At 34.0% G+C, this 19,948-nt stretch overlaps 1 long non-coding RNA gene across 2 annotated transcripts; it reads left to right on the top strand.

Annotated features, from left to right (window-relative positions):
* The first annotated feature begins 9,284 nt into the window (after positions 1-9,284).
* LOC107315003 (uncharacterized) lies at positions 9,285-17,355 on the top strand. Of its 2 annotated transcripts, none has more exons than XR_001555721.3 (3): positions 9,285-10,129; positions 13,357-13,438; positions 17,122-17,355. It is a non-coding gene; the product is annotated as an uncharacterized LOC107315003 (long non-coding RNA). The 2 variants fall into 2 exon arrangements; XR_014947196.1 differs by having other exon boundaries at positions 13,865-17,355.
* The last annotated feature ends 2,593 nt before the right edge of the window (positions 17,356-19,948 follow it).

Raw genomic sequence — 19,948 nt, 5'->3', positions numbered from 1 at the left:
TGGATTCCTTATAATAGCACCTGCCAAGATTACTTTCTGGATCTTCTTTCCTCAGGAATAAGGAAACAAGAATTAAAAGATCTTTATGAAATGTTCATTGTCCTCTGATAATAAAGAGTAATCTGTAAACTATTTAAAAAAAAAAAAAAAAAAAAAAAAAAAAAAAAAAAAAAGGACTTCCATGTGGGCAACTTATCTGATTTTTATAAAAGAAATAGGAAATATTACTTGGAAATAAACTAAGTGCTCAATGGTGCTAAATCAATTTGATTTTAGGTTCAATGTGGTTCTGTGCCAGTCTTTTCTGTGACTTGTCAGCATTTCTGCATGACTTCAATATAAAGGTTTGCAGCATCTGTTGCCTTTTATCGGTTTGCTTATTCAGACAAACAACTGAAAAACTTGTTCTCACTGCGAAAGAAAAATGGAAGAAAGCCTGATTACTATGGTATTCTAACCCTGCATACTAATCTCATTTTTAGTCCTTTTTAAAAAAATAAAAATAAAAACCAGCAGAACTTTCTTTCTAAAATTGTGGCAGTGTATCAATTTAAAAAGAAATTTTATATATATATATATATAATAATATCATAGTGTCATAGTCTCGTGCGGGTTGGAAGGGACCTTAGAGATCATCGAGTCCAACCCCCCGGGATTCGAGCCTCTGTAGCTCTGTAGCAGAGCGGCACTTCTACCACTTGCGCCACAGGGGGGATTTGAACCCAGGGCCTGTGGTGTTGCAACGCAGCATTCTTACCACTTGCGCCACCGGGGCACACATAACAATATATATTATTGTTATATATATATATATATATATATATTATTTCTTTTTAAATTGATAGAATTGATAATTGATTTTAAATTTATATATATATTATTGTTATTTAGAATTTTAAAAATGGAGAAAAATATGATAGTCTGACTAAAATACAGACAGGCATCACAGTCATATGATGTCTAGTCACCAATGCATCTATACTCTTCAAATATCAACAAGGAAAATGAGCATCTTGTGAAAGTAACAAAATAAGGACACCCATCTTTAGTTATGACTGCCTAGTAGTCAGATTAATAGGTATATGCATCATAGGGACTCCCTAAAAAAAACTGTTCGTAATACTATTCTAAATCGTGTAGTTCACACTATTCCCAGTGTCAAATTTAGCTGTTCTGATATTATTAACAGTAGCTGATGGTTTCAGATGATGTGCCCTCCCTCCATTGTATGTACTTATCTGAATGAATAATATCAAGGTCAAGAAAGTAAAGTTCTCTCAGAATAAATACCTCCATAGCATTAATAAGAATATCTGATTGGTGGCAAACATCTTAAAGGGTATCTTTCAATAAAATTTCTTTGTCATGGAAGAAGAAAATTTAAAAGGAGCTTATCCTAATCACCCTTCATTTTTTAATTTTTTTAAATTTTTTTCTTAAATACAGTTGTAATTAGGCATTTTTTCAAATCATTTCATGGATCAATTGTATTGCTATTCACATTATTCAGTACCAAGTAAAAATACCACAGAGATATCTGGAAGTCAAGAGACTCAAGCTATTCCTGTATCTCATGTTTTAATTTTTCAAAGTAAAATATTGATTCTTAGGGTCTTCATGAGTGCGTTTTCAGTTGCTGTTTTGCTCTTTAAAGCAGCTTTTACAAATTTTATTGAAGTTCTTTGTGAAATATTTCAAAAGTTCATTATAATACTTTTTAAAAAACAATAGGAAGGTGCTTCTCCTTTGAAACCTTATTTTACTCACTCTTAGTACACTGCCAGCAAACTGCTAGACAGATATCTAAGCCAGCTTTAAAGTTTCTAGATCATGTGCCAGCTGAAATGAAGCTGAAATAGGATATGGTCATTATACTTTTCCTATCTTTGATATTGATAATGTAGATCTATCAAAATGGCTACAAGGATTTTTTGTGCCATACTGAAGGTGCATCATAGCTGTCCTTTCTTCCTTATTAGTGAAATGCATTCTACAATCAGTTGCAATAGTTCCTTAGCTGACCAGTAGACACCATGAATTTCTGGGATTAAATGGTTGATATTCTCTGCTGATACCCTCCAGCAATAAATAAGCAATGTTATTTTGGCTTTATTTACAGTAGAAGTTTCACATTATTTGAAATTCAGTAAAAGTTTGAGAGGACCATATATGATTAGAATAATGTGGACCACTGTCCATAAATTTCTTAGTTAATATGAAATAAATTAAGACATTATGTGCCATAAAATCAATGTGATTTGAACTTGACCAGCTTTTTTAATCAGTTTTTATAGTGAGACTTGAGAGTGCCTCTCTCTTGCTTTTCTCCAGTCTTTTCTACTATATGCCCAGACATATAGTATCCTCTATCATACCTTCTTTTAATTCCTTAGTTACCAAACATGCATGATTATTCTTTTTCAGGCTATCCAAATATTAAGGACCTCCTTTTTTCCCCTCTCTCTGCAACCTGTCCATTTATTTATTTATCTATTGTGTGTGTGTTTGATCTTTTTTTGGATACTTCAACAGATAGGTCAGTAATCAATTCTCCCTCAGTATTCTTCTTCAGCTTTAATAGAAACAGAATGATCTGTGTTGGCTGGGACCATAAAGATTATTCAGTCCAAAATTCGCTAGCGTGCTGAGGGACATTTTCCACTAGACCAGGTTACTCAAAGCTTCACACAGCCAGGTCTTGAACGCATCCAGAGGTAGGCCATCCACAACTTCCCTGGGCAACCTGATCCAGCACCTCAACACTTCCATAGTGAAAAACTTCTTCCTTACACATAATCTAAATCTGCTTTCTTTCAGTTAAAACTATTATCTGATTTCCTTTCAGGACATCTCTTAGAAGGCATTAATCCTGACTTTAGAGAAGGTGATCATTGAATATTAGGCACCTTTCCTGAACCCCTCTTACTTCCGGGGCTTTATCCCATGTTATTCTACTAATCAGATCCTTTAAGAAGACCATCTGCTTTCCTGAAGACTATGGTACTGAGCTTAATGTGTGCACTTCTCTAGCTGTCCTAAGGATCTTTTGAAACTCCACCATTTCATGGTCAAAAAGCTGTCCTTGAACTTCATGCCCTCTTAATGTTGAACAATTAAATGACTTACATTATGCCTTTATAAGCTTTTTTTATTATTATTATTATTTTTTTAATAGATCAGATTGTCGTATCTAGTTTAAACCTGCTTTGGAAAACATTGCTGTATGCTATTCCTATGTATTTCTATGTACCATATGTATATATGGTAAAGAAACATGTTTGACTCAGCATAACTAGAATGCCTAAAAAAGGTACGTGAAAAGTATTGATAGCAGCTGGTTCCGAAGTCATGCAGGGGAAGGGAAACAGTGGCTGATAAAAACTGTCATGACAGAGATTTCTAACTATCTCTGGCTGGAAAAAGCTACAGTCTTGAAACCTTCCAGAAACAGCCAGCCTAAATAAGAAACTTTTCATCAGTCTTAATGTCAGTCTTTTCTGGTTAGGGAACAATTTTTAACCAATTAAATCTAGGAGCTGGACTTTAGAATCCTTGTGAGTCCCTTCCAGATTAGGATATTCTATGATTCTAAACTTCTTCAAAGATTACTGATTTTAGGGACTTGTGTCCTATTTTGATAGCTCAGTGCTGGTTTAATTAAAGGATATGACTTGACGTTGTAGGCAGAGCATTAATTTTAAGTTCAAGAAATTAGAATAAAAGTAATGTTATTCAGATTGCTTTCTGTCACTTTACGACATAAGTTAAAAAGGTAGGAACTTTGGCCCTGTGTATGCCCTGTATCTTCTTCTCCTTAATCTCCTGCCCACAATAACCATTTTTCATGTGTGGAATCCAGGATATCACAGGGTACAGCCACCATTTTCTGGTAACACCCTTCCCACTCTCTTTCCCTTTCTTTTTATTTCCAGGATGAGTTTTTCCAGAAAGAAAATAAGTGTATACATTATTGGTTTGAGGTTTACATGGTATATTATTCCAGTGTTTTCGGAAGCAAAAGACAAAACAAACAAACAAATGAAAACAAAAAAAACAAAAAACCCAACAATACATTTCCTCCCTTCAATTTTTTTAAAATTAACTATGTTGGATAAATTAATGATGAATGAAGTAATTACCTCTTATATTGCTGATATAATTTTTAAAAATTATCATAAATTGCAAATAAAGTTTATTTATTCAAGAGGTAGTGTCTTATGCATATCCAGTAATTAACATTTGTAGCTGTTGTGATGTGCAAAAATGCCAGTATTTAAATACTTTTTGTTTACCCCTTAATAGAAGAGTTAATAGCATTTTGTTCTAATTAAAAAAAAAAACAACAAAACATACTGAATATGTGCCAAACGCTTGTTTGTTTGTTTTTTGAGAGAAACATTCATTTCTCAAATACTGAGTCTCTAGACCAAGGCGAGATGATGAATGAAATGCTAGTATTTCTTACCCACACAGAAATGTATGAAAAACTCAAGGCTCAATTAGGTGCATCTCATAAGAGTTTAGTCCTGACCTCCACTTTGAGAGTTTCCTTTGCTTAAAAAGCCTGTGGAGATTTTAATGATTTCTTCATTAAAGTGTGGTGTACCAAATTACATTTAAGGCCACGAAGATTGATTATTATTTTCCTCAACAGTGAAGAGGTTTTTGTATGTGACTTCTCCATCTTAGAGGTTTCTAGGAACAGACTCTGTTACTTTTTACCAATAATCAGATATTTAATTGGTATTGTTTCAGCCTTCACTTAGAGTCAGGAGTTGTGTTATGATCGTACATAGATAAAATGTCATCTTAAAATGGGATTTGTCATGTATGGTTTTCCAAGAATTTTGTCTTTGTTATACCCTATCCCTTAGTGTGATCTTGCATCCCTGTAGGAGGCAGCGCACGACCATTCTATATAATGACTGTTGGCAAATGCAAACAATGGAAAAAATGTCAGCTCTTCCAAAGCCAATGTCTGTCAATGCCTACTCCCTGGTTGGCAGAGAGCACCCTGCTCAATTGCTAAGAGGTTTGTTGGCTTCACTGTCTGCTATAATTCACCCTGTTATGGAAGAAAACAGCTGTCCTGCTATCATGACCTGGAAATGTGCCATCACAACACACTGAGTTAAAATCCCAACTTGACTGCTAGTACTAGGATTCAGTCTCATGACTGCTGATGAATGAATTGCAGAGTAATCTCAAGGGGATAGGGTATAACTGATTAATTTTTAATGCAATGTCTGGAAAATGATCTGCACTTGAAAATCTTGAATGCAAACACAATTAATAGAGATCTGACGTTTTATATCTTCAGAGGACAGAGGTCAAACAAGAAGTTCCTAGTGAAGCCACACCTCAAATGCCCCCCAGATATGTACTGGATGTTATACGTGCTGATAGGATTTGCTATTCAGTTGACAGATATAAATGCAGATGATGATCTACCCATGAAACTCTGAGACACCTATATATAGCCCTAAAGTAAAATAAGCCATCTTTCTTCCTAAAAGACATTTTTCTGCTTTCTTATCTAATCTTCACATCAATTTAATACTATGACACTGTGCAAAAATACTTTGCTAAAGAATTCTATGCAAGTAATGCCTAGCCATACAGATTCACAACTGGAATACAGAGATATTAATTAATAATTATATAAGAATATGTTTGGGCCTTTGGTAACTTTAATCAGTTCATTTTGGTTATTAATCATCTTTAATAAAAAAATAAATAAATAAATCTAGCCTATGTGTCATAAATTGTGACTCTTCCAGCCTTTGTAAATCTGAAGGTTACCTGTGAATTTTTTAATGCCCTTCAAAGTATTTCCAAAGGAGCTTCAAAACAAACAAAAACTTCCACTGGAAGAGATAATTTAGTTTTCGCAGTAGACAAAGCATGAAAAGAAAAAAGAGGAAGCAGAAAAATATTCATAAGAAAAAAGGATGACAAAAGTATAGAATGTCAGATAAAATGCTGTCAGTTTATATGGTAGATGAGTTCAGAGGAGTCAAGGCACATCTGCAGTCATGTATGCAGATTGTTTGAGCATCAGTTTGTTTTGACGTAAGAATCCTGAAAATGGAAAAGGAAGGTTCCTTTATGTATATCTATTTCATTTTTGTGGGTATCTACTTTACCTCTGGTAGTAAATGTAAGATATTTCAGGGTGATGTAATTATGTAATACAAATGTATATCTAGACTGAATATGAAATACTTGCTTTATATATCTGTACTGTGAAATCTGCTTTGCTGTATTCAGTGACATTTACATTAAGTTCCAAGTTAAACTCGGAACTCTTCAGGGCAGCAGCTATGAACTCTATTTATAATGAACTCATCACTTATATTTTTATCCCCACATAAGAAGCAATAATGACAGTAATAGCATTTCCTAAATATAAACATAAATATTTACAACCTGATAAAGGCTGCTTGAGAAATCGCTCAGAGATACACATGTAAGACTTAGGACAGCCAGTTTCTTACCAGCGGTAGAAGATACTTGCTTACCTCTGCCTATTTGAATGAGCAACTAGGGATTTCCCCAATCTAGAAAAGAAACAACAAAGATGGTTTGAATCCAAAATAATCTAGTGTTCAATATGCTTAAAAGTCGAGGTCACAATGTTGATTTGCATTTGAATATTTACTACTATTGTGCAAAGAGAACAAAGTATCATTAACAGAAAACAAATGTATTGTCTTGGCATTCTAAATGTCACCACAGTTTGCTTAACAAATTTAAAATATATTTTTCTGTATGTATTTTTCTTCTGAGTAAAATTCTCTAAAGTCTTCTGATATAAAATTGTGATCTGATTTGTAGTTCCTTATAAGAGATAGGACAAGTGAAGTGATCGAGAAGCAGAAATTGTTGAGTTTGATTCTGATCCTTCCAGTCAAAGGCCTTGAAAAATTTTCATAGTACAGTGCTACTCACCGTGGTTAACAGAATTCGGATTTTAGCACATTTAAATTTCTTGAATGAATTAATATTCGTTTACTCCAAAGGCATATACAGTTCCACCAAAGGATTATGCAATACCAGAAACTTTGATCTGAAATTGTATTCTGCTGCCAGAAACACAAGTCAGGTTGCCAGACTCTTCAGTTCTACATGCACAGATGCAGACCAGCACTGTATTCATAATTTTTGCTAGCACAACTAGAATGCTCCCTTGTCAGCTAGTGACTTACCATGATATCCAGCAGGCTGACGTGCAGGAATCCTGGACAGATGTTTCCCAGATATGATACATTAAAAATCTACTATTGTTTTTAGATGTGTAGGACATGCTGTGCATATGATGTAAAGTCCAACTGTCTGTGCCGGGTTGAAAGTATTTAGAACATTTTGGATGCACAGCACATCAATATGAACCAGACAAGAGTCCAAGGCAGAAGGTATTGAACTTCCTGCTTTTCAGCCTTCCAGTGGCGCTCAGATTAAGTATTTATTCTGGCAATTTACAATAGTACATTTCCCATGTTCTTTGTAGTACTTGAAAAAATACAAAAATCTTGCTAACCAGAATCATTTTTGACTATGATACTCAATTGCTAACATAAAAATTTATTGTTAATGAGCAAAACCAGCACTGACATTTCTCAATAAAAATAAGTAATGGACTTTTTATATTGCCTTTTATAGAAAATTATTACAAAGTAATTTAGGAAGTTATTAATTAGAACTTTGCAATGCAAAGACTATGCAGGCTAACAAAACACCATTAAGCTCCATTATGGTTCAAACACTGGTAAAGGACCAGATGCTGCAGATGAGATAGAATCTTCTATGGAATACTGGAACTACTTCCACAGTGATGCTTAGCAGCCAGACAGACAACCTTCTCTGTGGTAGGAATTGCTAAGAAGGATTAGTGACTAGAACATTAAAACCTATTTTACTGAGCAAAGGAAACTACATTAGAGTTATTGGTTTCCCATAGAAGCTGGTTTATTTTATAAGCATTTGATTTTACAGTTCAAAAAAATTCACACAGCTTTTTTAAAGGTGACCATTTCAACAAAATTCTGCTGAATTGAATTAATACTCAGTACCGAGTTTTATAAAATTTGATTGAAAATAAAAAAAAAAACAACATATGAAATAAATACATAAAAATGGTGAGTGATAAAATCTACTTGCAGAGCATAAGGGCAACTCTCTATGGTTATGGAATGCAGATCTACCTGCGCTAGCTAACACTGTCTGGAAATCAACTTTTATGTTTTCTGCAATTAGAATATGAAAGGAAATCTGAGCTATGAGTATTGTCAGATTAGTAAACAATATTGTATTATTGGAGAAATTGTCAGTACACAAAGCACTTTCCACACTGAGTATGATTTTCAAGCCTAAGTAAAAGCTTATTCAGGCTCTTATATAGAATGATATGCATTCTGTGTAACTATAGACCCTTCTGTACTGCAAGTGCCCTCTGCCTCTTCCATCTTTTCTTTCTCCTTTCCATTCTCCCACTGCAGAAAGAATTCATGTACAGCTTTCACATTTGAAAGGCTGTTTCAGTGGAATTAACTGCAACTTACGAAGATATTATTAATGCAACAATAGGCGTTAAATAATCCTATGGGGCTATTTTGGTATAATTACAACATATTAAAAGAACCCTTTTCTTCATCTTTGTTTGTTTTTAATTTGTCTTATAATTTGGTTTTCCTAGTGCTAGATGCAGTTTCTCTCAGGAATTTATGTTATAATTTTGCTTTAAAATCAGCGACCATAAGCAGTGTTAAGTCAAAAAGTCATAATTCCAATAAAGACATCAGTTTGGCTTTTGTCTTGGGTTCTGAAATACCTCTGGCATGCAGCAGTCCTATGGAAACAGGCATTAAAACTCCTCCTGTTCTCACCTCTTCTTGTTTTCATATGCATGAACGTACTCTGTGTTCATTTGTAAGCAGTGCTTAAATTTAAATGTATGTTATTCAGAAAAATATATATATATATATATATATATATATATATAATTTTATGCTTTTCCCTTCGGTCTCTTGATCCATAAAATTTAATTTTTTAATAAAATGTTATGCTTTTATCTGGAAGAATGATGCAAAATAATTCTTTATTTTTATTATTTTTGCTCCTTCAATGAGGTTCTCATTTGAAAACTTTAACACTACACGTTTTATTTATGTTCGCTTTTCAGGTTATTTATCTGTATTAAGCATTTAATATTATTGGGCAAATCACTATTTGGTTTAAATCTGTAGCTTTTCTGGTTTCATTGGTGCTCTGTCAGTGTACCTCAACAGAAGTTATAAACCACAATACTTTATTGCAAGGACAGTCTCAGAAAATAATAAAGCACCTCATCAGAAGCCCGTAAGGTGTTCTGGAGACATTTACTGAATAAGCTATATTTTGCCCACTTGGGATAGACAAACATGCAGACATTCAGAGTTGTTTTGTTAATGAGTTGTTTCAAGGGAAGAGAACTACTTTTTTAGAGGAAATGATTAAAATGTCTTAAAAAAGCAGTTCTAAAGCAATTACTGAAGTTAACAGGGTTGTCCACTTGACTGTAACTTCTCTTAGCATGCACAAACTCCTATCTAACCACCTGCCGAATTCCAAAGGTGTGATAAAAATACTTTGATGGGGAGGATAAGATAAACATTAGAATGTTTACAGCCTATTGCTTTTTAAGTCCTAGATCAGATTCACTTCATTGACATAGACTCAACCAGGGGGAGTAAAGATACAAATTAGTGATCTGAGGAATAGTTATGGAATTTTCTTTGTGTAAGCCTTATTTATAAATATACTTTTTTAAACATTTCAGTAGAGCATTGTAGATGATGTCTATTTAAAATAAATTGAATAATAAATTGAATACCACTGGTATAGATGTAGATTATATGAGTGACCTAATTATTCTGATATATTTTGTTAAAATTTGTAGTAACTAAAATCCTGAAGTTTTTCTAAAACTGAAAACATTTTTATGTATGAAGTGAGATGTATTTATATATGACACTGATTGATTTTTAAGGCCCTTCTTCTATAGACCAAGAGGGATGAAAAAGTCTGACATCACATCTAGAAGTTTACTACCATCTTTGGAATGATTCCAATGTCAGAAGTCACAGCAATGGTAAATAATAGCTCTCTTTACAAGGCCAGTTTTACCATTCAGTGTTTTTCTTTATTTACCTTTTCAGTTTGCCTTAAAGATCAGTTTTCTATCTATCTCCCTGTCTATGCCTTCCTATGTAGCTATCATTTTCTCTCATGAACTGTTTCATCCTAAATAATCTCCTTTATGTTATCTGTATGTGCATATATACACATTATTTAATATTGGAAAAAAAATGTGGGTTTTTTCCTCTTTCTCAGATGTATTCCCTATTTACCCTGTTTTTTATCATCACCATCTTCCTGGAAAAAATAAGTAAATAAAATAAGATAAAATGAAATAAAGAAGAAGATAGTAAAGGCTGTTAAACAGCCTAGCTGGTTTTCTCTCTTAATGGAATGAAACAAATTTGCCCACTGAAATGCTTATACCTTCTCCCTTACCTAACCATGATTTTATTGTTATTTAACTTTATAGATCCAGCGCTGGACATATGAGTATCATTCCCAGTAAAGAAAATTAGCAATCTGGGGCAATACTGTGTAACATTTAGTCCATGAAACAGACTGGATATATTTTTAGTCACTGCTTGTTTATAACCTAATTTTCTCTCATTGCTTTACAAAGGTGACCTTGTTTTACTACCATTGATGCCTGATGTTATAAAAGAAAAATTCTTTTCAAATCTACTCTGTTAATGTGTTCTTGCTCTGAAACAAATGCAAGATAACATTAACATTCTTCCCACAAAATACCTACTAATTTGCTTGCAGTGGAGATAGAAAGCTTTTCATTACATATCACAAACTTCATTTGTGCAGAATGAGTCACCAGGCCTTCTGAAAAGCCAAATGAGTACCTAATCTCTAATGCTGCCTTCAGCTATAACATCAATCCTCCCTGGTTCTAGTCATCTTTTATCAGCTATTCAGCTTTTAAAATTTTCCATTCTGTTATAAAATTGTTCACCTGTCAAAACAGTTTTGATTTGTGTTTTTTTAATACCAAGGCTTCAGAGAAAAAGCTCACACAAGTACACTATTTTTTATTAGAGCCTACTAAATGAATGTAATGTAAAATGATTAAATCAGTTTTGCACAATTGTTGATATTATTAACCTGATAATAGTCATACTGTCAATTATAAAGTGTATGTGATACTCATCATTGATAACTTTTCCTGATTTTCATTCTTTTGTAGAGATCATTCTGGAAGATGTAAATGCTGTATGCATATATGTTACATGGTAGATGATAAACACTAGTATAAACAGTATATAATATGAGTGATCTATTTACTCTGGTACGTTTTGTTACAAATTCATAGAAACTACCATCTTGAAGTTTCTGTAACATTGAAAACAATTGTATGTATGAGATGAGATGTATTTATGAGATAGAAAAAAGAAACCATAGAGACACTGAGAAAATTATTTTTTTCTGAGAGCTTGAACATGTCTCCTATGAAAAAAACATAGAGGAAGCTGGCCTTGTTCAGCTTGGAGAAGAGAAGGCTCCAGGAGAGCTCATTGCTTCTTTCTGGTACTTGAAGGGAGCTTACAGGTAGGAGGAGGACAGTCTTTACACAGTCTAATAGTGACATGACAAGGGAGAATGTATATAAACTGAGAGTGATTAACAAACAGATTAATTAAGCTGTTGATGTTCCATCCCTGGAGGAATTCAAGGCCAGGCTGGATGGAGCCCTCTACAGTCTGATCTAGTGGGTGGCAATCCTGTCAGTGACAGGGGTTTTAAACTGGACGGTCTTTGAGGTCCCTTCTAACTCAAGCTAAAATTTTGTGATTCTGTCTACAATTCTATGACACTGAAATAAATTGAAATCCACATGCCTCAAATTTTTTACTGTAGTATACATAAGGATTTGGAAACTTATAGTTATTTTTGATTAGTAGATAGTTTACAATTTTATTTGGATTGACTGTGAATATCTCCCTCCCTAGAGTAATAACTAATGGCATGAAGAAAGCTCCCAAAGGAGACTGAGTTTAGAATCCTTTAAGCAGAAGGGTGTATCCCATGTTCTGTTCCCTTTTCACTGAATGAAGTGGAAAAAGAGTCATCGTCTTCCTCTTAATCTATGAGTCTTCCCTTCTAATTCCATCCGACTTTTAAAAACATGCAAGCACCTTCCATGAGAGTGAAATCTTGATAAATCAAGATAAATAACAGCAACAAAAGATTGTTTAAGTTAGCAACTTTTAATCTGGTTTTCATAAAGAAATAATATAATTTTTTTTAAAAAAGCTACAACAGCTTTAGTGTCTACTGGTCTAGAAGTGGCTGCCCAATTACCATAATGTATTTGTATGTTAGAGCAGAAAGGAGAGAAAATTTATTTTAAAAAAATAACAATTTTTTATAACCATAAAGAAAATGTTGAGAGAAAAAAGTACTGAAAGAAACAGAGTTCAAAATTGGGAGCCTTTTTTTTGTATGCTTGCTTCCAGAACCTCGTATATGCAGTCATGCTTAATTTAAAAAAAAAAAAAAAAAGTTGGAATAAAAGGATTTTTATTTGTCAGAATGAAACATTTGCAGTAGCCCTAAAAAAAAAAAAAAGCAGCAAGTATGTCCTTATATATATATACATATATGTATGAATATGTGCATAAATATTGATATATTAATTCAATTTTTTGTTCAGAGCATAAATGATCAATAGCCCAGACGTTCTGAAAAGCTTCACTTTTATAAATATTCTCTATTGGTACATGCAATATTAAATCTGTAGTTATGAGTTTAAAGTTTGATGTATCACAGTAAATGGTATCCCTAGAGGTCACTGTTTTTCCAGATGAATCCACATACTTACAGAATTACTGTGCACTAAGAATATGACCCTCAGAAGTGGAAAATACAAAAATAATTTCTAGATAACTGAGCACAGTGGTAGTTCTACTAAATAGGATACTACTTACAGTGCATGCTGTTTCCAAATTGCTTGATTACTCTTCAGATTTAGATAAGGATTTATATTTTCATAGGTAATTAAGGAATTACATTTCTTAGGAAAACCACAACCCCTGGGGAAAAAAAAAAAAAAAAAAAGCACCTGTGTATACATATACTTCAATTTTAGACACTGGATAGCCAAACAATTTTTCTTGATGCTCATAATTTAAAATAAAAGAAAATAAAATTTTTTATTCTAATTTCTATATAATGACCTAAAATGAACAAGATAAGCATATAAACTTTCATCTTTACCTTTCTTTTTTTAAGGTGGAGTTGCTATTGATGTTCTCAGTCCTGTTTAATCTTGGTCATTCTTCACTTCATACAATATTTTATCTTTCCTATCATGGTGAGTCACATACCTATTATCTCCCATCACTTTCACCTTGTGATTTCTGCTTCATTAAAGGATTTGTGTATTCATCAAATTTAGTAACTGGACTTACTTTGGCCAGTGACACAGGCAGTTTTGACAAATGCTCCTATAAGGGTTAATCGCAACAGACGTAAGAAACAGAGTGCAATTGTTAAAAACATTTATCAACAACTTTGCTGTGCTTTGCCCAACAAAATTGATATTAATGAGATGCTTTGTAAATATTGCATGCTACATGAACTGCTTAGGATTATTTCTTTTTCCCTATGAAACAAATCAGTTCTAATTAAAAATTAAAACACAATTATTTCACCCTGTCTTTGAGATGTTACATTTGAAATTATAATATTTGTTTCTGTTATGGTTTTGTATTTTTGCTATTGGTATTCCATATCATAGCATCATGTACAGCACGGGTAATTAAGGACTTAATACTCCAGTTCCATGGATTGACAACTGTCCAGATACCTGCTTCTCAAAAGAGAAGAACTACATATACCAGGGGACCTCTTGGTCAGAGGAGGAAGATATGTCACAGAAGTCACAGGATCTTGTTCTTGGATGGGATCTCACTCTCTCTCTCTTTCACTGGCAGAGGGTGCAGGTGTGCTTCCAAGCTGTGCGCCTTCATTCAAGTAGGCCTTTCCATTTTAGAAACTCTTTTATTTTATTTATTATCCTCAACTTCAATTAGGTTGTATTATATTGCGTTATCTTGCATCCTGATATAAAAGTTGGTAAAATAAGCTTTCCTCCTCAGATTGTTGCCACTGCTCTTTTTCTCTCTCTGAGCCCAGCTCCCATTACCCTACTCCTTTCCCCTTTCCCTTCCTATTTTCTGGAGCCAGGAGGTCCACAGGCCTACTGCCCCCCTGTCACAGGCATAGACTGATATAGATAACTCTGACAGTTTCTGAAGTGCTCAGTGGTGACTTATCCACAAACTCCATGTTTCCCTTTTGGGTCTTTCATTATCACCCTGAGATTTTAGAAGGGTATTCCTCTTGCTGAAAATTTTGCCCAGTCTTTGAATTCACAGAATTAGTACTTGATTGACTGCTGATGACTTTAGAAGAGAGTAGGGGAGTACCATGCGTTCAAAGGTTTTCTTGCAAATCACATCTTTTCTTTTCTTGTATTTTCTTCTCTTTAGGAGAATTATTAATGACTATCTTATCAAAGTGTAGAGATTAATTTCATGATATTGTTTGAATGTTCAAATATGGCGTTTTACCTACTCAATGAGAGTGCTTATTAATGAACTTGCAGTGATTTCATGAGGTCAAGATAAAGATCCCAGTGTGTATATATACTTTTAAAGAGATGAGGATACTTCACAGACTGATTGAATACGTTAAAATAGCACTTTATAAAAATGACAGAACAGTCAGAGTGAACTGTTGAAGTTCAACTTTCTTAGCTTTTAGAGGAAATGGAGAGGGTTATTTATTGTTGGCAATAGCTGGTAAGAACACCTTGAGTGACAAAATGCTTTTTTAAGAGGATTAACATTTAAAGAGTCTTTATTGATGATCTGAAGCTAATGAAAAAGTGCAAGTGGAATATTAAGCTCCAAGCATCTTGCTGCTCATTACTATTTTTAAAGTAATGTTTTGAAAGTCAAGAAGATAAAGTGTGTTTTGATTTAAAGGCCATAGTCTTTCTATTGTGTCAGTCAACTGCATTAAGATCATTTTGTTTTCAATTATTGTCTTCCATTGATCACCATTATCACCCATCAGCCCCTGAACAAATATCACATTGTCCATCTTCCCAGGCAAGTACTGTAATTATTCAATAACTGCAATATTGATTCTGAAGAACTGAGTCTTACTGGCTGCCATACCGAGCTGCTTACTAGCTCAGAATTTCATCAGTCACATAGAGCTGTTTTTAATGTAGTTCCAAGCAAGAAGTAACTCAAATTAATTTTAAAGTTTTCTCTCATTATTTGATGTCTAGAGTTGCTAAGATTGTATTCTTAAATCAGATTTGATATCATGTGTTAAATGACGGCCTCTAGCTATGTAGTTTTAGCTGCAGACCCCAGAGTAAGCAGAGACATATCAGAGGCTGCACAACTACAACTGCAATGTATTACCAGGACGTCATTTTGTGAAACAACAGAACCAATTAAGAGCAGTCCCAGGGTAAAACACCACATTCATATCCACAATCCATACAGGGAGAGTGCTTACAGCTTCTTGTCTATGAAGCTGTTTTCTTATTCTTGTCTCACAGATCTTTCTCATTTTTGCAGTGCTTCCCAGCAATCAGCCTAAATCACATTATTAAGATAGAAATCAGTCTACACAGCACTTGCATGTGGTAGGACGTAGAATCTATTTGTGAAAAGTCATATTGAGTTAATATTGCTCTGCCAATTGTTCTCAAGTAAATTAAAAGATTGCCATCAAAGAATGTCTATAGATATAGCACTGATATTTTATTATAACCAGGAAACTGGATTGCACCACAAATACAGACTTGGTGACTGCAACTAACAAGTAACTAACAAGTCCATGACACAGAGTGTTGAATACGAATCTGCTGGTACTAGACCGATTGCTTTCTAATTTTTTTCCTTAATACCATCATCCTATTGGTTGCTCATAGCAATAGAAGATATGACTGGATGCAGAAACAGTGTGTGAGATCAGATCAGAGCTATTCAGTGGGATCTAGTTGTCATGGTTTCTTTTAAAAATGTTTTCTGCTGTCATGTAAGCTGTGTATATAGGATGGTTGAACTCTTTAGCTCTATTTTGTAGGAAACCTTCATCGGTCTGCTGATTTAACTGATTTAAATGTTAGCTTGGCTTGTTGGCTTTATTTCAGGCTCTCCACAGTTTCTCTTTTTTTCCCCTCTTCCCATTTCCCCTACATACTGTTTACCCTCACCAATTGCAAGTGTCACTTTGTACACATTTAGATCAGCTGACTCATAGAACTGTTCGGTCTAACATTTCCCATTACTTCTTAAACAGAAAGATGACTAAAATAGCTCTGAATCTGAGAGGACAAGAAATAAAACCAACAAATGCACACTGGTGTGAACAAGTCCGTATTGCAAGCTCAGTCATAATCTTCATGTTGTACTTTTATTTTCTATTATAAAGATCAAATCTTATATCACTATACTAGAATAAAACTGATGCAGTACTGAAAAAGCAAACCTTGAGATTGTCTTTTGACTTGGAGGATTTTGCACTTAGAAGCCATCACATAAGTCCCATAATTATGATGTCTACATATACACCATTGTTAAGGGCATGTTAGAGAAGGAAAGATCTTACAAGTAATTAATAGCCGGAGTTTTCCAATGTTTCTTTTATCATGTCAAGTTCAGTTACAGTTAGAAAGAAGATGGTTAGAAATAATTCAGAGGTTAGAAATGATTATGTCCAAAACAATCATATTCAGAAATAATTTACAATAAAGGAAAAAGAAATCTCAAATTCCCTTTTCATTTCAAAGGAGTGTGCTTTGTATCTGAAATCTGCCTTCAGAATACAGCTGCCATCTCTACAGTGCAGGAAACTAACGTATTTTCCTTTGTATTCAGGTGATCCATAGCAGGATTACAGAAAGGGATATAAAAAAAGCATAGAAGCAGACCAAATTATATATCAGCTCATTATGTACTTTGGTTCCAGTGAGTTCCATCGTGGAGAGGTGAAACATATAACTCCTGGAGAACAGATTTGGACCAGCCCGAGCCCAGGATTTTTCACTAAACTGTTTACTGTACAGCAGCATTATGGAACTTCTGAATTTTGGGATCCTCCTCTGCGGGATCTTGACTGTTCTCACCCTTGCTGTATCTACAACTCTTAATTTTTCTTGCTTTAAAAAAAATATATAAATAAATAAATTATTTTTTAAATTTATTTTTAGTTGCTTTTCCTTACATTGTGTAGATAGTAAGGTGTGATGGTGTGTGACTTTTTCAGGGGACTAACATACACTTGGGGTAAATTATTAAATATATACATTATTAGAAAATCACTAAGCTGTCTTAAATTGCTGAATTTCTGCTCAGCCTCAGAAGGTAATCTAGCTCCTGGCAACAGCTGATTTGGCAAGGCTGTTACTGCTGAAAAGAGTTCATCTTAAATTTTGCAGGAGCCAATGACTTCTGACTCTGAAGAGCCTGAACCCAGCAAGGCATGGTAAACCTTAGCAGCTGCCATTCAGTCACAAATCCACAGGCTCCAGCTCACAGCTTCCACTGAATGCAAAACTCATCAAGATGTAGGTGTCCTCATCTCTCAGAATTGATACATCATCTCAAGTTCAGGAGAAGCTTCAAAACCAGCAAAAGCTGGAATCTCATTCTTGCCCCAACAATGCCTGCTAGTTCCCACCGAGTTCCAGCTCAGCAGGAAATAAGAGAGAAGCAAAATACTTATAATCAGAATGAGTGAGTGACTCTCAACTCCTGCTGTGCTGAGAACCTCATAAATGCTTTTTTTCCCCTATCATTCAGTTAATGCTAGAATTCTGCAGTGCACTGATAACGTACACAAACTCCTGCTGAAATCAAAAGAAATCTCTCCAGCTATTTCTAAAGTCCATATGTGAGGTCATAGATCTTGGCTAAATCAGATTGTACTTTAAAACTCCTCTATTAGGTAATAATTTTTTTCTTTTTCATTTGAAGCTATCACTTTCTAGGAGAAAGTGACAATACTGGAAGTTATGAACCTCAAAAATGCTTTAAACTGCTGGGTAAGAATTTTATAAAAGAAAAGAATTGTCTTCCCAAAGTCATATCTGATGTTCAGAAATAAATAAATAAATAAATAAATAAATAAAGTTAAGAGATTGTTTTCCATTTAGTGTAGTTTAATACAGGACTGGCAGCATCAGTTAGATTAGCATGAAATGGGAGTAAGATGATAAAGTATTTGCTACATAGTAGGACAAAGAGTTCCAAATAGGTTTTTTTTTTTTGTTTCCATTCATTCTAGCAATCCATTAATATGCTTATCTTTTACCTTAATTCATACTGCACGTCTTTATTTTAACCCTATCTTTTTCTCTTATAACATGATTGAAATATTTTTTGAGAAGCAGTTTCTAGGACATTTGCTTGTTTGTTTTAATTTCTGTATTCATAAACTGGCTGCAAATGTTGATTTTGGCATATTGCCACTTTCCTGCCTTGGGGAGCGTTTCTCTGTGGCTAACAGTAGGTGCTGAGTCCTGAAGTGTCGGTTCAGAAAAATGGAGACAGGTGCGCCATCAGCAGGAGTAGTAAAGTGATATGCCACTGTAAATATAAAACTGTGACAGCCCACAAAAACGATCTATTTTTTCCTTGAAACTTTCAGGCATGACAGTTCCTAAACTTTAAAAGGCATCTTCACATAGAAAAAAATTCGCCACAGTGTTCAGGAATCACTTCTTATTGCGAGATTCTTTTCCTTTTTAATGATATATATATATATATGTAGGAACAGTAAAAAAGGAAGATAACATTAAATAACACAGATATTCAGATGACAACATTTGGAGAATAGCCTTACCCCACTTACATGTGAAGATGACTGCACATGAGGTAATATTTCTCCTTGAGCAAACAGATTGATTTATAACATATTTTATGTAATATCCTAGCTGGGAAGTCAACTAAAAAGACAGTATTACTATTATTATACTATTATTTTTATTTGACATTTTTGAAGTCTAGAATTGCTCTAAATGAGCTTTTTTTCTTCATTTTCTATTGCTCATATCAACAAGCATAAATTAACTGGTTGTCATCAGTGCTGAAGAAGGTAGTTAAGAAATTCATCCTAATGGAGTAGTTTTGTTTTCATTTTCTTCTATAATAGAATGTTTAAAGACTTCTTTAATGTATCTCATTACTTTGAGAGAGTAAAACTGACTACACACTTCAAATTTAGAGAACATGTCCATCCACAAGGCTCTTAGAATTTAATGAATAAAGGAAATTTTTTGGCCTTCAAAATGTTAAGATATTGCTGGAGAGTTTGTGAGAGAAGTTGCTACAGGTTTTGTAATCAAACCCAGTAAACTATTGCTATTTCACAATCAAAACTACATTCCTTTATTTATAGGTACTCTGGTTCTCTTCTAAGGACATAAAATATGTATCTTTTGCTATTCACTGAGAAACTCTTTTCTAAGTGGAAAAGAGAATAATCTATATGTACTGCATGTTTTTTCCTAATATTAGGGCTGCTCCAAAAGTAATGCCTCCCGTTTTATGATGTTGGCCCACAGTGTCAGAGGCAGATGTTTGTGGTATGGCTGTAGAGGTTGAACTTTCCCAGCAATATTCTGTTACATGTTTCAGTGTGACATATAACAGCAGAGGGGCAATCAGTCAGAATGACATCTGACGTGGAACTGTATATGAAGCAATGGTGTGTCACTGAATTCTTCCATGCAGGATAGCTTGCACCCATTGACATTCACTGAAGCTTGCAGAGTGTTTATGGAGACTAAACAGCA

Source organism: Coturnix japonica, chromosome 5, assembly GCF_054131305.1.
Source record: "Coturnix japonica strain WE chromosome 5, WE-NBRP24, whole genome shotgun sequence".
In the NCBI taxonomy this organism is placed as follows: domain Eukaryota; kingdom Metazoa; phylum Chordata; class Aves; order Galliformes; family Phasianidae; genus Coturnix; species Coturnix japonica.
This window is presented reverse-complemented; position numbering and strand designations above follow the sequence as displayed.